The 22,537-nt window shown below is 39.2% G+C and overlaps 1 protein-coding gene and 1 long non-coding RNA gene across 8 annotated transcripts in view; one reads left to right on the forward strand and one right to left on the reverse strand.

Moving 5' to 3' along the window:
- The window catches only part of PRKN (parkin RBR E3 ubiquitin protein ligase), a 1,163,789-nt gene that overhangs the window by 486,195 nt on the left and 655,057 nt on the right, over positions 1–22,537 (reverse strand). The window lies entirely within an intron of this gene.
- Positions 786–15,129, forward strand: LOC116665468. Its single transcript, XR_004322105.1, has 3 exons — positions 786–1,663; positions 2,353–2,354; positions 15,118–15,129. It is a non-coding gene; the product is annotated as an uncharacterized LOC116665468 (long non-coding RNA).

The raw sequence follows: 22,537 nt of genomic DNA on the forward strand, positions 1-22,537 counted from the left end.
ATTCTCTGAAGAACCTTGATTTATTCACTTAACAAAAACTTGGATAGGACTCCACATTGAAAGCAAACCCCCTCCCAATGTTGACAGCACTTGTGGCATCAGCGTCAGGACTTCGGTGCCGAGCGGTAGCACTTGGGGGTCAGGAAGCTTCACTGTGACGTAGATAGGAGACCTCTCAAGGAGACAGACTGGGATTCTGCCCAAGGCCAAGATGAAGACACTACTCGGGGGCTCCATTCTGATTGCTCTTGGTCGGATGATAAACAGTATTTCCAAGAGCTTCCTTCACTACTGATTTTGTGATTGACTTGACAACCTTCCAGTGAGCAGTGTGCGTTACACTCCGTCTCCCTCGGAGGAGCGTAGTGTGAGTGCTGCTTCTGTGCTTCTGGTCCTTTCCCTGCCTTTAAAGACTCCTTTATTTCATTTTGGAGGGCATTATTTTGTGCTGGTTCTGGAAGAATTTCACTGGTTTAACAGAAATTTCACTGTGCTTTGACTAAAAATGGGACAAAAGCTTCAGCAGCTTTGCTACTATTTGAAAAAAAAACTGGTAAGAGAAGACTGGTATTGCCTGGATTATTCATCGGTAAGGTAATTCACATCTCAACTACTAAATACACTTAAAATTGTGTCTGCAGAATAACCGCACTTGCAAATTTCTAATCCTTACACGGACAGACATATTCTATATCAGTACTGAATTTTTTTTGTCTTTTACATTTGCTCACAATTTTATATAGTGATTCTAAACTGTAGAATTTATTTTCATATTTTCCTTAAAATTAAACATCGTGCCATTGGTTTATTTTTGTGCGCGCACACTGGAGACGGAGGAAGGGACGGCGGTGGGATAAGCGGGAAGGCTAACATGTAAACAACACGGATTTTAGTCAGGACGGCCTGCCCAGCTCTGTGGATTTGCTGAGGTTAGGAGACCACAACAGCCCTCCTTGCACAGGTGTAACTTTAAGAACATATAGGATTTTCTATGAAACTGAAACACAGAACTAATAATTTGTGAGACGTGTGTGAACAACAATATTTAATCAATTTAGCTCTGAACCAGCAAGAACCAGTCGAGCAAGTCAGAGTCACGGGGGCTGATCACTGGTGCTCAGACAAGAGGAGTCTTGGTCTCAGACTCTTCTGGATCCACAATCAGTACCTTGTTGACACTGGCTGTGTCTTCCACAACAATTCTTCTGCGTGTTCCTTCCCTCTCCCCTCCCACATCAGTTCCTTAGAGTGGAGGCCTGTCTTCTAAAGCTTCCAGAGTACCTACCAGTATCTGGCAAATCAGCTGTATTCTGGACATTCAGTAAATTCTATTTGATGACTAAAGTATAGTAAGATGGTATGAAATCATTTTGGGCAGAGGTTAGAAATATTTTATTCTACATTTTACTACAATCTTCTGCTTGAAGTGATTTTTAAAAATCTAAGAGTTTAATTTAAAATCCTGATTTTTATGTAATTATTGCCCAAATCAGTGGAGCTCTTTTCAAAGAAAAAAGTATCAGTTCTATAATCTGGACATAGAAAGTTTAGCGTGATTGCAGGGTGGTTCTGATTGGGTTCCAGAAACTTCCCTAAGCTTTCAGGACACGTGATGACTCTTGTCAGCTGAAAAAGGTGTGAACATTTTCCCTCCTAAAAGTAAGTTTTACACTGACCAGAGGAGACCCTGCCTCTGCAACAATACATTTCCAACCCTACTCTGTAATAGAGGGAATACATCGTAAATACTTTGTAAGCGAATTAATGAAAGAATGAATCAATGTTTTAATGACTGTTCTCATGGTTATAGATGCCAGTATTTCCTTGGCAGTAGTGAAATGTTTAAATAATTCTTCCCGCACATTAACTACATAGACTGGTAGTGCTGCATAGTGCTGCATGGATCTGTCTTCAGTGAAGAAATCACTAACAATAATATTTTGCAAATACTCATGCAGCAGAAAAATCACATTTTTTAAAACAAATTTTACTGAAGTATAGTTGACTTACAACATTATATGAGTTTCAGGTGTACAGACGTACTTGTATAGCACACCAGCTATAAAATAAATCAGCTTCAGGGATGCTATGTACAGCGCGGAGAATACAGTCAATGCTATTGTAATAACTTTGTGTGGTGCGTAATCTACAAATGCATACATTTAAATATAAAATACACTTTCTCTAACTCAGGGGAACACTTCTTTTCATTTGCACCATTTTCTGAAGGAGCTGGAAGAGGATGAGAGAGGACAGGTACGGGCGGCCCTAGAGAAGAAGCCAAGACCTGGGCCCACGGACCTGTCCCACCCCGTCCCATCCCACCTAGATGGCCCTAATGACGAGGGGAAGGAGTTACCCACATCATACACGGCATACAGCTGGGCACAATTCTACAGGTGGGAACTCGGGAACTGCTACCTTTGGGGACCATCTGATACAGTGATTTGCAACTAAGCCCACTAAATATAACTCAGATGAATGCAGTCATCCAGTTTCCTTGATCATTGTTTATTTTTGTATCTACAAGAAGGCTTAAATCCCCTTTCCATATTCTATTGGAAAGGAAGTTGTGACGCCAGAGGTTGTGGTTTGTTTATTTATTTATTTTTTTTTTTGTAGCCAGTTCTCTTTCTGAGTTGCTGCACCCAGCGAGGTATCTTATCTCTGGTAAGAGCTTCCTCTGTCCATCTCATGTGACTCAACCCTGAATAATGTCTGTCTTCCATGTTTCTCAAAATATTGAAAAAAAAAATCTGCTATTCACAACTGTGTAGTGTTATTGTTGATATAGGGAAATTAAGGAAGAGTAGCAAACAGAGAGTATAAAAAGAAATATACAAAGATATTGGGATTTACTATGTAATAAAGATGCTACTTCAAATCAGTGGGAAATAAAGAATTATTCCATAGAAAGCACTGAAACAGATAAAAATAGCAAAGTTTAATTCATATCACCATTTCTTCTTTAAAACTAATCTTGATAAAACAAACATTTAAAAGTGAAAAAGTCAAAGTACTGGAATTATTAGAATAATGGGTGAAAGCTTTATAATAATGGAATAGTGCAATCCTTTCTAAGCTGGCACTAAAATCAGAAGCCAGAAAGGAGTAGATAAAAGTATCTGACCACCAAGAAGAGTTTTTGAAATTTTCTATAGCAATAAAACAAAAAACAAAGCAAAAAGAACCTAGTAGTCTGCTATACTGGTGGTCGCCAAAAAATCCCATACCTTGAAGAAGGCTGCCCTTGTATAGCTCTCTCCCCTTGAATCTGAGCAGGGAATGCAACCCGCTCTAACCAACGGGATGTGATAGGAGTTTCAGACCCCTGCTCCTACCTTTGCACTCTTGGGAGCCCTCAGCTGCCAAGTTAGAAGTCCAGCTACCCTGCAGGAGGTACCGGATGGAGAGGTCACGTGGAGCCCCTGAGTCTACACTGAGGAGGAGCGAATAACCCAGCTGACACAGGAACCAAAGCCTCAGAACTATGACCCTGGTCAAGCCATTCCAGCTGGCCACCAGCCCCCCAAGCTTCTTAGCTGAGCTCCAGAGATCTGGAGTGACAAAGCCGTCTGGGACGTCACAGCCCCAGCAGGTATCACACAGAGACTCACCCTGTCTTCACTGTGCTCTGCTCAGATTCATCATCCTCAGAATTTTGAGAACTAAAATCAGTTTTTTAAAGACATGGAATAATTTGTTATAAAGTGGTAGGTAACTGGAACACTCTAATAGTCACACAACAACTGGGAAGGGTATACACAATTCACATCGCAAGAGACTTTTTTCTAAAATATAAAAACAAATCTTAAAATCAATAAGGAAAATGACAAATAACTCAATGCAAAAGTAAACAAAAGGATTTAAGAAGTAATTCAAAGGACCAAAATGCAAGTGGTCAATAATCCTTTGGAAGATGTTCAAGCTCACTCTTAATCTTTTTTAGAAATGAAATGAGATGCCATTATTTGCCTATTGGATCAGAACATATTTAAAAGCTTAGCAATAAACAGAGTGGAGATGATATGGGGCTATGATGCTTTCATGTACTACTTACTGGCAGCAATTTATCAGTGTCTATAAAAAATACAAAGTATATATTCTTTGACCCAGCAATATAATTTCTAACAAGATGTTTTATATAAAAAATTTACTCCAAGATGCAAAGATATATAAAGTACAATGAACTGCATATTTGTGTTCCCAAATTCATACACTGAAGCCCTAACCTCCACTGTGATGGCATTTGGATGTAGGGCCTTTGGGAGGTAATCAGGTTTAGATGAAATCATGATGATGGGTCCCCCATGATGGGATTAGTGTCCTTATAAGAAGAGGAAGAGAAATCTAAGCATTTTCTCTCTCTCTTTGCCACGTGTGGACACAGAGAGAAGGTGGCCATCTGCAAGAAACCCCTGAGAGGATTTTCACCAGAACTGACTTCCCAGCCTCCATAATTGTGGTAAGTAAATTTCTGTTGTTCAGGCCACACGGTCTATGGTATTGTGTTATGGCATCCAGAGCAGACTAAGACACGAACAAAGATGTTCATTACGCATTGTTCATAATATGTTACATGTTGGAAAGTTCCACATTTCCTTAAGAGTCTCATTAAAAACCTTACAGCACATCTATACAATGCATTACTGTGAAGCTCTTTACAAGAATAAGGTAGAACTTTACACACTGGTTTAGGAGGTTGTCCAGATGTTGGTAAAGTGAAAGAAAATCAAGTTGTAGATAAGAATGGACTGCAGGATTCTACTTGTCAACTTCTATGAAAAGACACACAAGCAAACACACATTATACATCTGTACACATGTAGGCTCGCATACCATTTCTAAGTAGATACAGAACACTGTTAATGCTGATTAGCTCTTAGGATTGGGAGTATTGAATTGGGCAACACGGTGTGAGAGGAAACAGACACTTATTTTTCACTCTACACCCATCTGGACATGTTAGTTGTTAACATGGAATTTCTATTAAAAAGAAAAAAGAAACAGCGAAATCTCCGAAGGTCTTTGTGCAAGAGCTCCACCGTTTCCCGAGCACAGGACAAAGGCGCACTGCTGACCTTAGTCTGTATTTTGGGTTTATATGTGTACACAGAGCTGTGTTGGGTGACATTATGCAAACTCCATCCCTCTCTCCTGGGCTGAGGCAGCATCAGGAGGATCTGGAAGAAGCCTGGAGCTTTCTGGGAGAATGAGGAAAGTACACTCCCTCATCGGTCCCCAGGCTGAGACTCGTGTGAATGAGTGACCGCAGGCTCCGCTAACGAGAGAGCGGGCGCTGCCCCCAACCCGGCCCACACTCAGCGCAGTAACCCCGCCCAAGGAGCAGTGAGCTCTCTGAGGAGCGCTTGGGAACCCTTGGCACTCCTAGCCCAGGTCCCTTACCCAGCTGGGGGGAAATGGATAGGTGTCATAGCAGTTACGTTGTTCTCAACATTCTTTAAACTTCATAGATAAATTTTCCTGGACCTGAAAGGTGTTTTGCAGAAGAACGTCATATTCTTATTATTTGATGTTCAAACAGATTTACACCCACTTACAAGCTTTACTTCGATATGCTTATTCTGATATATTTTTAAGGGCTTGAAAGCCCAAACGGCTCTTTAATTTTCTTATCAAAGAAACACAAGCCTTGATATCAAAGTGCTAGGTTTCTTAATATCTTTTGTGTCATCTCTAGTCAATGTGGGAACTGAATGATCTCTGTTATGCATGTGTGACAGACCAGATCTAAAACATGGTTGGAGGCAAGCAAACCTTGAAAATCTTGTGGAACTGGAACATTTTCATCCCTACACCATGCTGAGTGTCAAACGGGCACGCCAATCAGTTTGTGAATCTTAGCAGGGCGGCGCGCATGCAAACTTGTGTGATCGGTGTGACAGTTTCATTTAGCATTTCATTTGGAAAATGTTTCTGAGTATGTGAATAAATAACTGGGAAATGTCCAAACAGACATGGTATTGTGGTTCAAAAATATGAATAGTTACCAGAGACAGAGAGAGACCTCAAATCGAATAATGAATGAGCATGAACCCTCAGTGCAAACTGAAAGGATGAACACAGACTGGAGCCTGAGTTATGACTAAACACCACAGATAAAATTTATTTTCAACTATATCAACTGCCAAAGAAAACAGCTATGCATTTACTGATATAAAAAAAAAAAAGAGCATTATCTCTATTTGGTTAAAAAGACACACACACACAAAAAAAAAAAAAAAAGAAAAGAAAAGAAAAGAAAAGATACACCCAGTTGGAATCCTGAGCAACCAAATGTCACAAAGGTGTTGAGAACACTGACAGTTTTGTTATGTTTGATGCTTGTGTTAGGTCATGAAGGTTCGGGAATTTTTCAATAAAATAATTAAAGTCTATTTTGGTGTTTCAGCCTCCATACAGCCGAGGGGCACTGTGGATTATAGAGAAGTGAGAGATTGAGAGAAAACTCATGAGACTATCAGGAAGATGGGGGCATTTATGAAACAGGAAAGCCCACATATAATTGGGCAAGGACACTGGGAAGTATTTGGAATTGCAATTCACTCTGTAAGAGTACAACGTACGTTGCCAGTAGTTGAGTGTTGCAAGCCAAATTAAAAACAAACAAATAAATAAGTAAATAAAAATGTAATGCGATTAAGTGGAAAATTACTACCATGAATGGCTGATAGGATTACATTTGAATTTCTAGAAAGCTGTCATTAGAAGAATGTAGGATGGAGCCAAGAAGAAAGGCGTCACGAGGCCACCACAATAATTTAGGTTCTGTAGGTGTCTGTTCTTTAGTCAAAACCGTCCCTTTATTTACTATTCATTCCTTCTTCCCAGCTACTTCCTCTTCTCTTTTTTACTTCCTTTATTTAAATTTTAACTTTCCTTATCTTTGCTGAATGACACCGATCTTCTACACATAGACAATTTAGTTCTGTATTTTCAAATATCTCATTTCCACTTCAAATTTATGCCCCATGTTTTGGATTCTCCCTTTAAGAAAACTCCATAACATTAAAAAAAATTTTAGGATTAATATTTCTGGTAGTCATGAGATTTTTATTGGATGGTTTCTTAGTATTTCCATGTGGGAAAACAATAGGTTATGATAATGGCAGAATTCTCACATCAACAAGGCCAGGAAAATCATATGGCCAAGTGAATAGATCCTTAGGACTGCCGGCTCCAGAAGGGTTCTACGAAAGCCTAAGAGATTCACAGCAACAGATTTCACCGTTCAGGTGCACAGTGGCATGCCACTGCGGTAGCCACAGATACTAAGCGACATTTAGAGTCTAAATGCAGTCAAACTCATTCTGATTGTAAAAATTTAGTTTTCAGTTTGCATCCCGCTGCACAGAATAGATACCATGTGATTCATTTCCATACCTGAACTGCTCTTAAGCACAGTGAGTGAAGGAGAGCTAGGTGCAGGCTTTGGCCACTCTGTCACACTCAGAAGAAAAGGCAATAAAATTACAGCACAGAATGACCTATCAAATTTCCTTGACAGGTGCTAATTCACTTTGATCTATCCTTCCCTATAATTTCATTGGTGGGAGAGACATACATATTTATAAGCATGGAAGCAGGCTGCTGCTGTTCTGTTTGCAATTTGCAGTAACAAAGAATTCATTTGGATTTCCATATTAGAAGTCCCAAGGTGACCCTGTAGGAGATACCAGCCCCCTGCTGTGTAGGGTTCCTAACATAATAAAGAATAAAGCAAAACAACAGACCATCACGACCTGAGCTCATGGGTAATCAATTCACATATTTACCTCTGAAACAATAGCACCGTGCAAAGCAGTGTCATTACTACAATTTGCTGATGAAACCCTGGGGATCTCAGGAAGTATCTGCCTGGAAAGCAGCCGATTAATCTGGGTTACTGATGCTTTGTTAAAGAGGTATTGTTTTAATCATAATTAACAATAAGTAGTTACTCATGGAAAAGTTGCAGGGGAGGTCCAGCTCAGCCCCTTGTGAGGTAGACAGCTTTTACGCTTTTTTAACCATGAATTATCAACAAATACGTACAATAGTACGGAACCAAATGGGAGAATGCTAATGGTCTGGATTCTAAAAGTTACATTTTAGAATCTTATTAGCTGTGAAAAAATCTTGTATTTTATGCAGATATCTCTCAGGTGACATGAGTGCATCATTTTCATATTCTTTCACTTCTAAGTATGGCCATCCTTTCTATGTACACAGCAAACATTCCAGTGCATGGTATAACTAATAAAATGTCATAATTAGACAAGATATTTGAACAGATATTTCACAAAACAGTACATATGAAAACGAAGCAAAATACCAAGTGCTGGTGAGGATGTGCAGAAACTAGACTCCCTCCCCTTTAATGAGGATGTAAAATGTTACAGCCACACAGAAAACACTTAAGTAATTGTTTTAAGTGTTAAACACACATTACCATTGGACCTAGTGATTCCTCTCCTGGGCACCCAACTGAGAGAAAGGAAAGCATATGTCCACACCGAGACTTGTATACAAATGCCCACAGCTCAGCTCATCATCACCTCAGAAACAACACAAATGCCCACCAACTGGGGAGTGGACAAACCCAATGTATCGCATCCATTTAATGCGATTTTGCTCATCAAGAAGACAGACACACGAAACAGCCCTGAAAAATCTCAAAATAATTATGCTGCGGGAAATAAGCCAGACAAAACATTACATATTATATGATGCCACTTGTATGACATTTCTAGAAAAGTCAAACTATAAGCAGAGAATAGATCAGTGATTGCCTGAGGCTGAGGGTGGGCGTGCGCCTGTCTCAAATGTGCAGGAGGAAATTTCTCAGGGTGACAGAAGCATTCCAAAACTGTGTGCTGATGATGTCTGCATGCTGGTAGATATTTACCATCTAACTGTATACTTACACTGGGTGATTTGCATGATTTGTAAATTATATCCCAATAAAGCTATCAAAATGCATCAAGGCATAAACCTAAGATTTGTGAAGTCTTGTACATGTTCACAAATCGTAAAAAGTTTCCTTTAAAAATAAATAAGTCTGTCACAATTGCACATTAATAATAGCATTATCTTTCTCCTCCAGGTATCCAGCATATCCTGGGAATGTCCTTCAGGAAACTAAGAATATGGCTTGTTCCATGTGATGAAAGGTTTCAAGTATTCCTTTTTATGATTAGATCACTATGCATTTTCTTTTTTGGGGAGGAGGTAATTATGTTTGTTTGTTTATTTGTCTGTTTGTTTATTTTTGATGCAGGTACTGGGGATTGAACCCAGGACCTCCTGCATGCTAAGCACGCGCTCTACCACTGAGCTATATCATTCCGCTTCACTATGCATTTTCATGTTCCCAAACCACTGAGAAGTCTTAATAGGTGCTCCAGGTGCTGGGCCTATAACTTAAAGGGACAGATTCTCAGTCGGACAGTCAACAATACATACTAAGCTATTCCAGTGACCTCACAAAGCAGATGCTCATGGTGAGAAGTGCCAGGGAGATTTTCCAGGGAACCTGATTAAAGAACCATGTCAGCATTTCGACAGCTTTTTTAAGTAGCAACAGTGACATGGAGACAAGAGTTGAGAGATCAGATTCTTTGCCTCCATAGCAAGGGTGGTTAGCACGGTTTTTAATCACTAAAATGATCTTCTGTGTCCCCCATTGAGGAAAATCATCATGAGTGTGTCCTACATTTACTGATCTGCCAGGAAATCTCCTTGTTGAAGCTCTGTGAAACGTCGTGCTCTGATCCACTCTTAATTCTTAGTAAGAGCACGAGCAGCACATGATAGGCTGACAACTGACATGAAAACAGATATAAGGCCCTTTGCACCATTTCTTGTACAACAGCATTTCAATTACCAAGAGAAAGTAGATCCTCCAGGATACTACAAGGCATATGTCAGCCTCAATTGGTTAAATCTGAGAAACACTGATTGAATTTCTCATAAGCAATAAGGAATCCCACATCTAATTCTGGTTCATGTTTAAAAAGCCCAGAAAATTAACAGTTACCCACAATAAGGCGAGTAATACATTATTAACATTTTGTTGCCACTCACGATTCAAACAAAAGAGACTAAAAAAACCCTCTGTTGTCAAACGCAGGAGAATCTGGCAGAACAACAACTGCCTCAGAAACCTTTATTTCTCATCTTTTTTTCTGGCCGTTCCCTGCTTGTGCCTTACTATTCATGCTATGATTTTAAAACAGATTTTCCTAACCCCCAATGTGCCCCAACTTCTGGCGACATTCTTCTCAATCTGTTGAGATGTTGCCCCACTGTTTTGCCCTGGGGTGCAAGACTACCATTTCTCACCGCCTGCAGACACCGACTTAACTTCTCTTACTGTCAGATTAGTAATTTGTTAAGGGTAGGCAAAACACTGATCTGTGTGTGTGCAGGTGTCTGTGTGTGTCTGTGTCTACGTGCGTGCTCAAGGAAACTAGTCTAAATTTCTAGATCCTGAATCAGAATTTTGTAATTTGTGAAGACACAACATAGGTATAAGGAATAATTACTGAATGAAATGGAGTAATGTGTGTCAGTATTGTATGTTGCCAAACTAAAGTTCTAGAGTACACATTACTCATGATTAGATACTATGTAATCTGTAATGAAATTTCAATTCTAGGGATATAAAAATGATTACAAAGGAGGTTAAGAATAAATTGGCCAGCATTAGGTGAAATGAACAGAGAAGGTATTGGAAAGATGTGAGTTTGTTTTAAATTTTCATACAATTTGGATTTTTCAACAAGATTCAATTAACTATAATAAAAAAATTGATGCTCTTAGACTCAGCATGATTATATTTCACAACTTAAGTTTAAACGTTCCACAGCTCTTCAGTTTGCTCAGCACTATTTCCTATTGTGCCCATCTATGTTAGGTCTCAGGTGACATGATGCAAAAATCCTCAACAAAATATTAGTAAACTGAAATTCAACAATACACTGAAAGGATCATACGCCATGATCAAATAGGATATATTCTAGAGATGCAAGGATGGTTCAACATCCACAAATAAGTCAATGTGATACACCACATTAACAAAATGAAGGCTAAAAATTGTATGATCATCTCAATAGATGCAGAAAGAGCATTTGACAAAATTCAACATCCATTTATGATTAAAAACACTCAACAAATTGGTATAAAGGCTGTATATGACAAGCCCTCAGCTAAAATCATATTCAGCGATGAAAAGCTGAACACTTTTCCTTTAAAATCAGAAGCAAGACAAAAATAAGCACTCTTGCCACTTTTATTCAACACAGTATTGGAACTCCCAGCCAGAACAATTAGGCAAGGGGGAAAACATTCAAACTGGAAAGGAAGAAGTAAAACTGTCATATTTGCAGGGGACATGTTATATATAGAAAACCCTAAAGACTGCACCAAAACACTGTTAGGACTAATAAATAAATTCAGTAAAGCTGCAGGACACAAAATCATTACACAAAAATCTATCACGTTTCTATGCACTAATAACAAACTATCAGAAAGAGAAATTAATGAAACATTCCCATTTATAATTTCATCAAAAAGAATAAAATATCTAGGTATAAATTTAACCTAAGAGGTGAGAGATTTATATGTTGAAAATAATAAGACCTGCAACTCAATGAATGGGAGAAGATATTTGCAAATCATATATCTGATATTTTGATATCCAAAATACACAAAATACTTACTCAACAGCAAAAAAACACAAAAAATCTGATTTTAAAAATGGGCAGAAGATCTGAGTAAACATTTTTCCAAAGAAAACATGCAGATGGCTAACAGGCAAAAGAAATGATGTTTGGTATCACTAATCACCAGGGAAACACAAATCAAAACCACAAGGAGATATCACCTCACACCTGTCAGAATGGCTATTAGCAAAAGACAAGAAATAGCAAGTATTGGTGAGGATGTGGAGAAAAGGCAACTCTTATGCACTGTTTTGGGAATGTAAATCAGTGCAGCCAGAATGTAATAGAAATGAACAAATCTGACTCCATATTAGATCTGTTCTTTTGGCTTTAACCCTGTGCCCCGTTTTCTTGGCTTAACCTTGCTAGCTCTGCACCTTTTGTAAAAGAATGTTTCCTACAACCTGAACTACACAGGAGAGCCTATTCTCAAGGCTCTGATCTTTAAGGATATTAACACTTTTGCACTCATATAAAGATAACAAATTGTAGGATGGAAAATAACGTTTGTTTTGTTGGAGGTTTTATAGGGGCACCGTGACCTGAACCATGCAGACAGCTGCAAGAACAAAGGATTCCAAGAACAAAGAATTTCTACACCAAGAAGTCTGCAACAGCCAACCACACCCTCTCCCCTTTTTAGTATAAAAGAAGCCTGAATTCTGACTTGGGGAAGATGGTTCTCCAGGACATTAGTCTGCCATCTTCTCTATTTGCCGGCTTTCCAGATAAAGTTGCTATTCCTTGCCACAACACTTGTCTCCCAATTTATGTGGCGAGCAGAACGAGTTTGGACTTGGGAACAAGAATGGAAAACAGTATAGAAATTCCTCAAAAAATTAAAAGTAGAACTACTATATGATTCAGCAATTCCACTTCTGGGTATTTGTTTGAAGAAAATAAAAACACTTACTCAAAAAGATGTTCACTGCTGTGTTATTTACAATAGCCAAGATATGGAAACAACCTAAGTGTCCACTGACGGTTGAATGAATAAATATTTTACATACACACACACACACAATGAAATATTATTCAGCCATAAAAATAATGAAAGTTGTGACAACATGGATGGACCTTGAGGGCATTATGCTAAGTCAAACAAGTCAGACGAGAAAGACAAATACCATATGATCTCTCTTATATGTGGTTTCTAACCCAATGAAACCAAATCAAGAGCCAAGCTCACAGGTACAGAGAACAGATTAGCCGTTGTCAGAGGTGGGGGGCAGGGGGTGGGAGGAATGGGTGAAGGGGGTTAAGAACAACAACAAAAAGCAATTAAAAAAAGGAATCTTATGCAGCCATTAAAATAATGTTTATGATGAGTGTTCACCAATATGAGAAATGCTTCAGCTATAACTGAGATGAAAAGGGTACCATAAAATTCTGTGTAGAACTGACACCCATTGTGTAGAAACTATGCATGAAAAAATGGTGCATAGATTAAAAAAAAAAAACAATTGCTTTCTGTCTATCATCATCACTAAAATATAAATACATTCATTAGTATATATAACATTTTTGTTTTTATATGTTTGCTGAGCTGCCTGAGAGTAAACTGCAGACATCATAACCCTTTACCCCAAATTATTCAGTGAGTACCTCCTAAGAAAATGGTAACTATGTTATATAACCACTGTACAATCATCAAATTCTGCTAATGCAAATTTTTGATACAATTTGCGACGTCCTTCCTGATCAGGTCTAGCTTGTCCATCCAGTTCCCCCCTCCCCTGCCTGCCCCAGGGCCTTTGCAATTTGTGCTCCAGTGTACTCAGCTGTTAGTTCCTTAATGTGCCACACTCGCTCTTGCTGGTTCTGCACCTTTTGTAAAAGAATGTTACCTGGAGCCTGAAATCTACAGGAGAGCCTATTCTCAAGGCTCTGGCCTTTAAGGATATTTACACATTTCCATTCATATGAAGATAACAAGCTGCAGAATAGAAAATAATGTTTCGTTGGAGGTTTATAGGGACACCGTGATGTGACCTACATGGACAGCTGCAAGAACAAAGGATTCCTACACCAAGAAGTTTGCAACACAAGCATATTCCCTTCCCTTTTTAGTATAAAACAAGTGTGAATTCTCATTTGGGGAAGATGGTTCTTCAAGACGTTAGTCTGCCGTCTTCCTGCTGTGCGGCCTTCCTTGCCCCCACACCTCGTCTCCCGATTTACGGGCCTGCTGTGAGGTGAGCAGAACAAGTCTGTACTTGGTAACACAGCTAATTATCTCGTAGTTTCTCTCTAAACACACCTACTGTAAGTTTTTGGAAGAATTTTTTTACCACTGTTTCCTCTAGACTGTGTTTGAAGTCTTTGCAATAGTGGCTAAATCTGACTCAACTTTGTAAGTTTAATAAATACTTTTTGAATCAATGAATGAATGTCAGTAATTCAAAATTCAGAATGAATTTCAGGGTCTAATGGCCAAAATAATTTTCCACAACTAGGCTGTCAACTGATTTTTCAGGAGGAGTTCAGATATATGAAGTGCAGAACACATACTCTTGCTCTGGGGGCTCGGAAATACCCTAACACCCAGGGAGACTTATTTGCATGCGGTGTGAAACTTCAAGTGTGCTGATTTTCAAGCTGTTAAAAAAAAAATGAGGAAATTAATTCTTCTGAGCAGTCGGTTTCTCACCATCTTCTCAGCATTAAATTCAATGTTTTTAAACAAAGTTAACAGACAGGAAGTTGAGACAATCCACTTGGTACTCAAATAAAATAGCAAGAAGTCGTGAAAATGTAAACTATGAAGCTGGCGTGTGAGCAAAAGGGGAAAAAACATCGTGTTTCCAATATCGCCACAGGGCGCTCCTACAAAGGGAAGCAAATGTAGCCACGGGCAGTTCAGGGACATTCTTAGTATTTATTGGGCATCACTACTGAGGTCAAAGGTCAAGAGTCACTAGGAAAACATTCTTGTTTTTATTTTCCCTAATGAATTCAGGGAAAAACATATCAAACCTCTAATGAATGATCAAAGTCAAACTTTTTTCTAGGTTAGTGAATGAACGGTTCCCAAATTTGTCCTTATATAAAGATCACTTGACTAGTAAAATTATACAAATGTGTATTCTGCAAAATTCAAATCTATAATAGTTGACATGATGGGCTAATATAAGATTAAACCTCTAAAATTTGAATAGAATAGCACATCTTTGACTTTAGAGAAATGCTATTTAAAAATCTCCTTAGAAACTCCTATTCATGTCTAAATGTATACGTAAGGAAGATTTATTTTGCGTCTCATTAGTCTAGTTCGGGTTATACGAACTTGTAATAAAATACATTAAAACATGATTAAAGTTATTCACAAACTCCAGGTGTTCTTCCCAAATTTAAAATCCACTCTGAGAAAACAAGAGCGTTAACACTTTAGGATCGCAAGAGCTGCCATTTCTTAGTCATGGGCCAGTGGGAAGGCATCGAAAAGGGAGACACACTGCAGTCTATCAAGTGATCCTAAAAGAGATACATGATTACACACAGGGGAAAATGCAGGTCGAGACCTGCTGGGATTTCCCTGTTACATATTCTTGTAGCTAAGTGCATGTCTCACTATTTCAATTTGACCTTCCCTTTGTGGTGTTCCACTGAGGTCTGAGGGTCTCTGCCACGTGACCTCCCCTCCAGGAGGGGAGGGAACATGTCTGGCTTTGCTCACCAGGGGCTCCCAGCACCTCCCAGCACCTCCCAGCAGCCCCCAGCACCCTCCAGGGAGGAAGCACGAGGGAACGCTCCCAGGACGCCGAGGCAGGCCTGGTTCAGGCTGCTGCTGCCTGGAGCTCTTAGCCCAGGAAGCCCGTATTCTCGATCTTTCCCTGGGGGCACGCGACCTCTTTCTAGGCTGCCGCAGATGCTCTTCTGACTCCAATTTCAAGTGTTTGTGAATTTGAGGGCAGGCGAAAGAACATGCTTTAAGCTGAAGACATACGAAGTTTCTCAGGAACTCACTCCAAGTCCGACCACCGCAGCAAGATGCTACAACGGCGGTCTTCCCGCAGAAGGCACTCAGACAGGCTCTGAGGCACCACAGAGAGCTCAGACAGGGTTCAACCCTGGGCTCTCCCAGCAGAGTCAAGGAAACCAAGCCTTCGGAAAGCCCCTCCAATCTTTTGCTCCTCCTTTTAAAAGACAATAATTCGTATTTTGATTTCTAAGGCTTTGACACATGAGAACATTTAATTTTAAACCCAACCTGCCTTCAAATGACTAGTAGGCAGAAAACTAAAGCTTTACACAGTCTGTGAAGAAAAAAAGCTAGTATAAATGTTTTTTTTCAACTTGAAAAAAAATCCATTTGCCCTGTTGCATAGGAAGTGCTCCCTGTGCACTGTCTCCTGGAATTTAACAACCACCCTACAGAGGAGGGTGCTACTCAGCTTTAACAGATGAGTAAACTGAGTCAAAGCGTAGGTAAGAAACTTAGAAAGGTCACGTGGTTCCCCCATGGCGGGACTGGAATCCGCTTATTTCTCAAAGCATCTCGCCACCTCTAAGGCTGTGGAATTGTGCTGGGCTCCCCTGAGTTTCTTAAAAACTGTCTTGGACACAGTGTGAGGTGTGGGATCATGTTCCTCAGAAAGTTAAATACAGGAGACCATATGATGCCGCAGCGCCGTCCTATACACCCAGACGTAAAAACCCAGGACTCAAACACATACCTTACACAACTACTCAGAGCAGCCCTGTTCAGAGCAGCCTCAAGGCGGAGATGACCCAAATGCCCACCATTTGGATGAACGGATAAACAAACTGTGGTGTGTGGGGGTGTGTGTATATATACACACGTATGTATTTCAACCATAAAAAGAACTGAAGCGCTGGTACATGTGATGACACGGATAAAACTGGGAAGCGTTATGCTAAGTCAAAGGAGCCAGACACAAAAGGACAGATACTGTACGATTCCATTTATATGAAATATTCAGAACAGACAAATCGTAGGGACAGAAAGTAGTTCGGTGTTTGCAGGGGACTGGGAGGACAGGGAAGTGGGAGTAACTGCCTAATGGGTATGGGGTCTCACTGTGGGGTGATAAAAATGTTTTGAATAGATAGAGGTCATGGTTGCACAACATGGGAAACATACTAAACGTTACTAGATTGCTTCACTCATAAAAAGGTTATTTAATGTTGTTTTACGTTATGTGAATTGCACCTCAAAAACAGGCTCAAAGCATTTCTAGACATTACAGGAGGTAACTGGGATTCCCTGCTTTTATAACTCAATAAACAAGGGAGGTGCTTCCTTTGTCTTCGCATATTGCATTTTCAGTAAGAAGGAAAATCTTGAGCAACTTGTGTGGCTCTTCCCAAATCCTGAATGCTCCCTTGGGCAGAAAAGCAAAGGTGAGCCAAGTTGGGGATCAGAAGGCCAGGGCCAGGCTGGGCTCAAGGAAGTGGGCAGGTCACACCCTCCAGGTGACAGTTATCCATCCATAGATTCAAACGGAGGAAATTAGGCCAGACTGAATCTATTCTCAGCTCTACTTGGAAATGCCTTTGTTTTCTTTTTCTTGGCTGGGGAGCAACGAGACCCTACATAACTGCAGAATAAAGGAAACGCATGTAAAAAAACAAACAGAAAATAACAGAAAAGACATTAGAACAACAGGAAGGAGAATAAATACAACACTCAAAAGAAAGTGATGGCAGCATGAGAATAGTAAGGCTTGTGAAAATGTGAAGTTCTTTTAGAGTGAAGAGCTAGAAAAATAGGACCCACCTGCAGAATACCAGTTTTACCCTTACCAGTTTCTCCTCCTCTATTCTGAATTTTGAAAAAAATCTATATTCATAATAACTGGGATGACACGCTGTGGTTGGTTAATCGTCTTGGTTTGCACTGGCCTCGTTTGCTACCAGTTATTACCTGTCCTCTAGTCCTCACGGCGGGTGAACTGTGTCCCCCTCCACCACCATTTGCTCTGCCGACGAGACCCTGCGGACTTCAGGTGATGGGATGACGTGCTGGGGGGCCCTCCTGCACTTCCGCAGTCACTGCAGAAGAACATCCCCTGCTGGTTGCTGGTCCCAGAACATAGAGCAGACCTGAACCCGCACCTTGGAGCCCAATGAACAAAACCCCAGCCGATCTGCAGATACAGGAGGAAAAAACACTTCCTGTTGCTCTGCGCCACTGAGACTTTCAGGTGGTGACAGCGCCAAACTGAGTGATACCTCATCTGTCTGGGATGTTCAAGAAGTCCCAGTTTCCTCCTGTAGCGCAGAAAATTACTAATAATGCCTCCTTTCACTCCCAAACTATATATGGTGTCCATAATAATAATGGATGTTTAGCTGCATAAATTTTTTCAAGTTTTCATCTGGGAACTATCTCTGAGATCCACTGGGCTACATCCTCAGGGCTTTCCCAGACCCCCCTTCCTTTCCCCTCCTTTCTTCCCCACCCCAAATGCCCTTCCCAACACCAAAGTTAACGCTGAGCCAAATGTTAGTTGCTACAGTTCTCTTCTCTGATCCTCAAGCACTGCACTCAGGGAAGGTGTGTCAAACACCCTCATCGGCCTTTGGAGTAGTTATAATCATTCCGTATCTGCCTCCACAACTATGAAGTGTGCGCTCAGACAACAGAGGCACAGCACTGCATCCCTGGTCCCTGGGACAGTGATCACAACAATGTCAGAAGCTCATCACCTATGAAATAGTCTTGCCAAAAATGCTTAATCTGAATCTATCCGTGAGGAATTAATCAGACAAACCTAGAAGGTGGCACATTTTAAAAGAAAATCAGTCAGGGTGTCCTTTCTGGGCTGTGAGTTACCTGATCCTACAGCGTGGTCTGCTCCTCCCACTTTGACCTATTTTACTGCTGTGGAGGGTGTAGAGGACAGGCCTGAAAACGAATGTGAGTTTTGTCTGGTGGAGACGGAATTATTTTCCTTCCCCAAAGAAGCCAGGTTTGCATCCATTAAATTCAGGTCACACTCATAATCACTTGTGTGCGTTTCTGCTGTTTACATTCTCCTTTGAATGAGTTTTTGATACTTTATAGGTTCTCTGGTAATTCATGAGTTAAATAAGATATTTAATATTATCCATTTTATATTTGTATGGGAGTCATGACTTTATTCACCTTTAAGATTATCTTAACAGTTTTGGGTATCATCCACCAAGACGCCCAGTGAATTCACCTGACAGCAGGTAAGCTCTGTGGCTCAGAAGTAATCCTCAGGGGACGTGTGAGCCCAGGCATGGCTTTTATCAGCTGTTGACTCTGTTTCTCTAGTTCACTTTTCTCCTCTACAGAGTCTTTGTTTTCTTTTTCTTTCTACTTATTCCGCTGGGGTGGCATCAACAATTGGGAACTTGGTCTTGTAACTTGTCCACTTGGTCGATGGTTGACAGAGACGTGTTCTCTTTTGGGAGACATGACAAAAAATCGCTTTTGTTTTTCTTTGTTTATCCATTTATCTAGTTTGAGCCCAAATTAACCAAGAATTATGTGGCCATTGGAAAGAACAGCACTTTTGATAACTGGACCAGTAAGTTTTGGTGTTTGTTTACTCCTGACACACAGCTAAAGCGGTAAAACCGGAGTCTAAGTTCTCCATGTGTCTGCGAGTGTATGTTTCTGTTATGCAGAAATGTCTTTGCCTCTTAGTGCAAGAGTGTGAAATGTTTGCTTAATTCCAGAGAGCATTAATGAGTTTGATAACAAAATCTCGTAAATCAAAGGAGCATTGTTCTTATCAACTTTATAATAATTAATAAGTACTTATATAAATTGAAATTACTAAAATTTTCAGAAAATGAAGATATTAACCTTTGACACTAAATGTGCTAAATACATTTTTTCTTGCAACAAATAACTCAGGAATATTTTAAAATTTTAAATTCATATAATTAAGGTGACTCTTTGGCACATGACACTAGTTTAATAGTTTTGATGTAAAAATTTATGGGCAATTTTTAGGGCAGTGAAAATACTCCATAATGATGAATATGTGTCATTATACATTTGTCTCAACCCATGAAATGTACACCATCGAGAGTAAACCCTGACATAAACTATGGACTCTTGGTGATAATGACAGGTCAACATAGGTCCATCAACTGTAACAAGTGTGCCGTTCTGGTGGGGGATGGTGATAATGGGGGAGACACTCGATGAGGGGAGGGTTATATGCGAATTCTCTGCACCTCCCTCTCAAATTTGCTGTGAACCTAAACTGCTCTAAAACAATAAAGCCTTTAAAAAAAAAATCAGATATGTCTTTTCTCGATTTATCACTATTAACTATAATGCAAGCATACATTTTATTTTATGTGGGTTTGTATTTCCTAAACTTATACAATATACTGCCCAAGTAAGCTAACATTACTCCTGCATAATGTTTAAGATTATTAAAAGTATAAAAATACAAAAAATATAAATTTGTGTTCACTGAGTCATTACTCTGGCATGCTTTTTATGTCAACTGTAATTGTGTTTTGTAGAATATCAGCTTAGAGAAAATTTCCATGATGTTTAGGTAACTTGCAACCTTGGGCTAATATTAAATTAAGTTACTTAATGGAAAATCATTGGATATTCAGAAAATTTCAAGGTAAGATGGGAAGAAAACTGCAACATTAACTGTCAAACATAATTTCAAGTTTGTATACTTTTCCTTTTTATGTTTATATGCTACAGAAAGGCCATATCTTTGGATTATATTAATGACTATGTTCATTTTTCTCACTTTAACAAACTATAAGAGGAGTGCAGGTGACTGTAAAAAATTACATTATGTGTGTCTATGAGCTTTGCTAGTCTGCTAAATGCTTGTAATGACAGTTCTCAGTTATCTGTTCTTCAGTGATCTTTGTGAAATAGATGTTAAAAGTTGTAGTTAATATGGATGATTAGGACGGTACCAATAGCAATAGTTACAGAGAAATATACCACTTATATGCTACTTTTTTTCCCAAGAACAAAGACCATTTTCTTCATAAAGCAGCAGTTGTCAAGTGCTCGGTCTCCGTATCTTTTAGAGCTTTAAAAATCACTGAGGGCTCCACCAGTGATTTGTTAAAGTTGCTCATGGGTTACAACTATCGGTATTTAATTTAAAAAATCAAAACAGGAATTTTAAAAACATTTATTAATGTATTGGAAACTAACAGGGATAAACCCATTGGATACTGACATAAACAACATAATATTTCTCAAACAAAAAATTTTATGAGGAAAGTCTCACTCTTTAGCATTTTTACTAAAATATCCTGAAAGTCTGGCTTACTAAACAACTGGTGGATTTTCAAATCTCCTTTCATTTAATCTGTGGGATCATGTAGCCTCTGGAGAACTGTCTATATTACTGTCATTATGAAAGTGACATTGACGCCATAGATCCCCTGAAAACGTCTCAGGGACCCTCAGAGTCCTTGGACCACAGTTTGTTGTAAATTGCATCTTCCATAATATTAAAGAACATAATGGGGGCCACACTTGGAAAGTAGATTTCATTTCCCTTGCTTTATACATTATACGTGTATCTAAAAAGAAGCTACAAAATATGTTAAAATTGTAGCAAAGATGGCTCAGTTGTGATGGGCTTGCTTAATGCCTTTCCCCACGATACAGGGACTTCTTCTATAATGTATGTTTTTGTGATGGTGTGAGCAAGTAGTCTAGTTTGACTGTTTTGCATGTAGCTGTCCACTTTTTGCAACATCATTTATTGAAAAGGCTGTCTTTTCCCCATTGTATATGTTTGCCTTCTTTGGCATAGATTAACTGACCATGTAAGTGTGGGTTTATTTCTGGGATCTCCATTCTGTTCCACTGTTCTATGCGTCTGTTTTTGTGCTAGCACCATACTGTTTTGATGACTGTATTTTTGCAGTATAGTTTGAACTCAGGGCATGTGATACTTCCAGGTTTGTTCTTCTTTCTCAAGATTATTTTGGCTATTCTGGGTCTTGTGTTTCCATACAAATCTCAGAATTATTTGTTCTAATTCTGTGAAAATGCCACTGTTATTTTGATAGGGGTAGCACTGAAATTATAGATTGCCTTATGTAGTGTGGTCATTTTAACATTACTTCTTCCAATCCATGAGCACAGTGTATCTTTCCATTTGTTTGTGTCATCTTCAATTTCTTTCATCAGTGTCTTATAGTTTTCTGAGTATAGGTCTTTTATATCCTTAGTTAGATATTTTCCTAGGTATATATTCTTCTTGATGCAATTGTAAATGGAATTGTTTTCTTAATTTCTCTTTATGATAGTTCATTCTTGGTGTATAGAAAAACAACAGATTTCTATATATTAATTTTGTATCCTGCAACTTTACTGAATTCAATTATTAGTTCTACTAGTTTTTTAATGGCATCTGCAGGATTTTCTACATGTGGTATCATGCCATCTGTAAACAGTGACAGTTTTCCTTCTTCCTTTCCAATCTAGATTTATTTCTTTTTCTTGTCTGATTGCAGTGGCTAGGATTTCCAGTTCTATGTTGAATAAACATGGAAAGAGTGGGTATTTTTTTCTTGCTCCTAATCTTAGAGGAAATGCTTTCAGCTTCTCACCACTGAGTATGATGTTGGCTGTAGGTATGTCATAAATGGCCTTTATTATGCTGAGATATGTTCCCTCTATATCCACTTTGTTGAGAATCTTTATCATATATGGAAGTTGAGTTTTGTCAAAACTTTTTCTGCATCCATTGAGATGATTATATGATAGTTATTCTTTAACTCGTTAATGTGGTGTATCACATTGACTAATCTGCAAATACTGAAAAATCCTTGCATCCCAGGTTAAATTCCACTTGATCATGATGTAT

The sequence above is a fragment of the Camelus ferus genome, chromosome 8 (assembly GCF_009834535.1).
Source record: "Camelus ferus isolate YT-003-E chromosome 8, BCGSAC_Cfer_1.0, whole genome shotgun sequence".
Lineage (NCBI taxonomy): Eukaryota > Metazoa > Chordata > Mammalia > Artiodactyla > Camelidae > Camelus > Camelus ferus.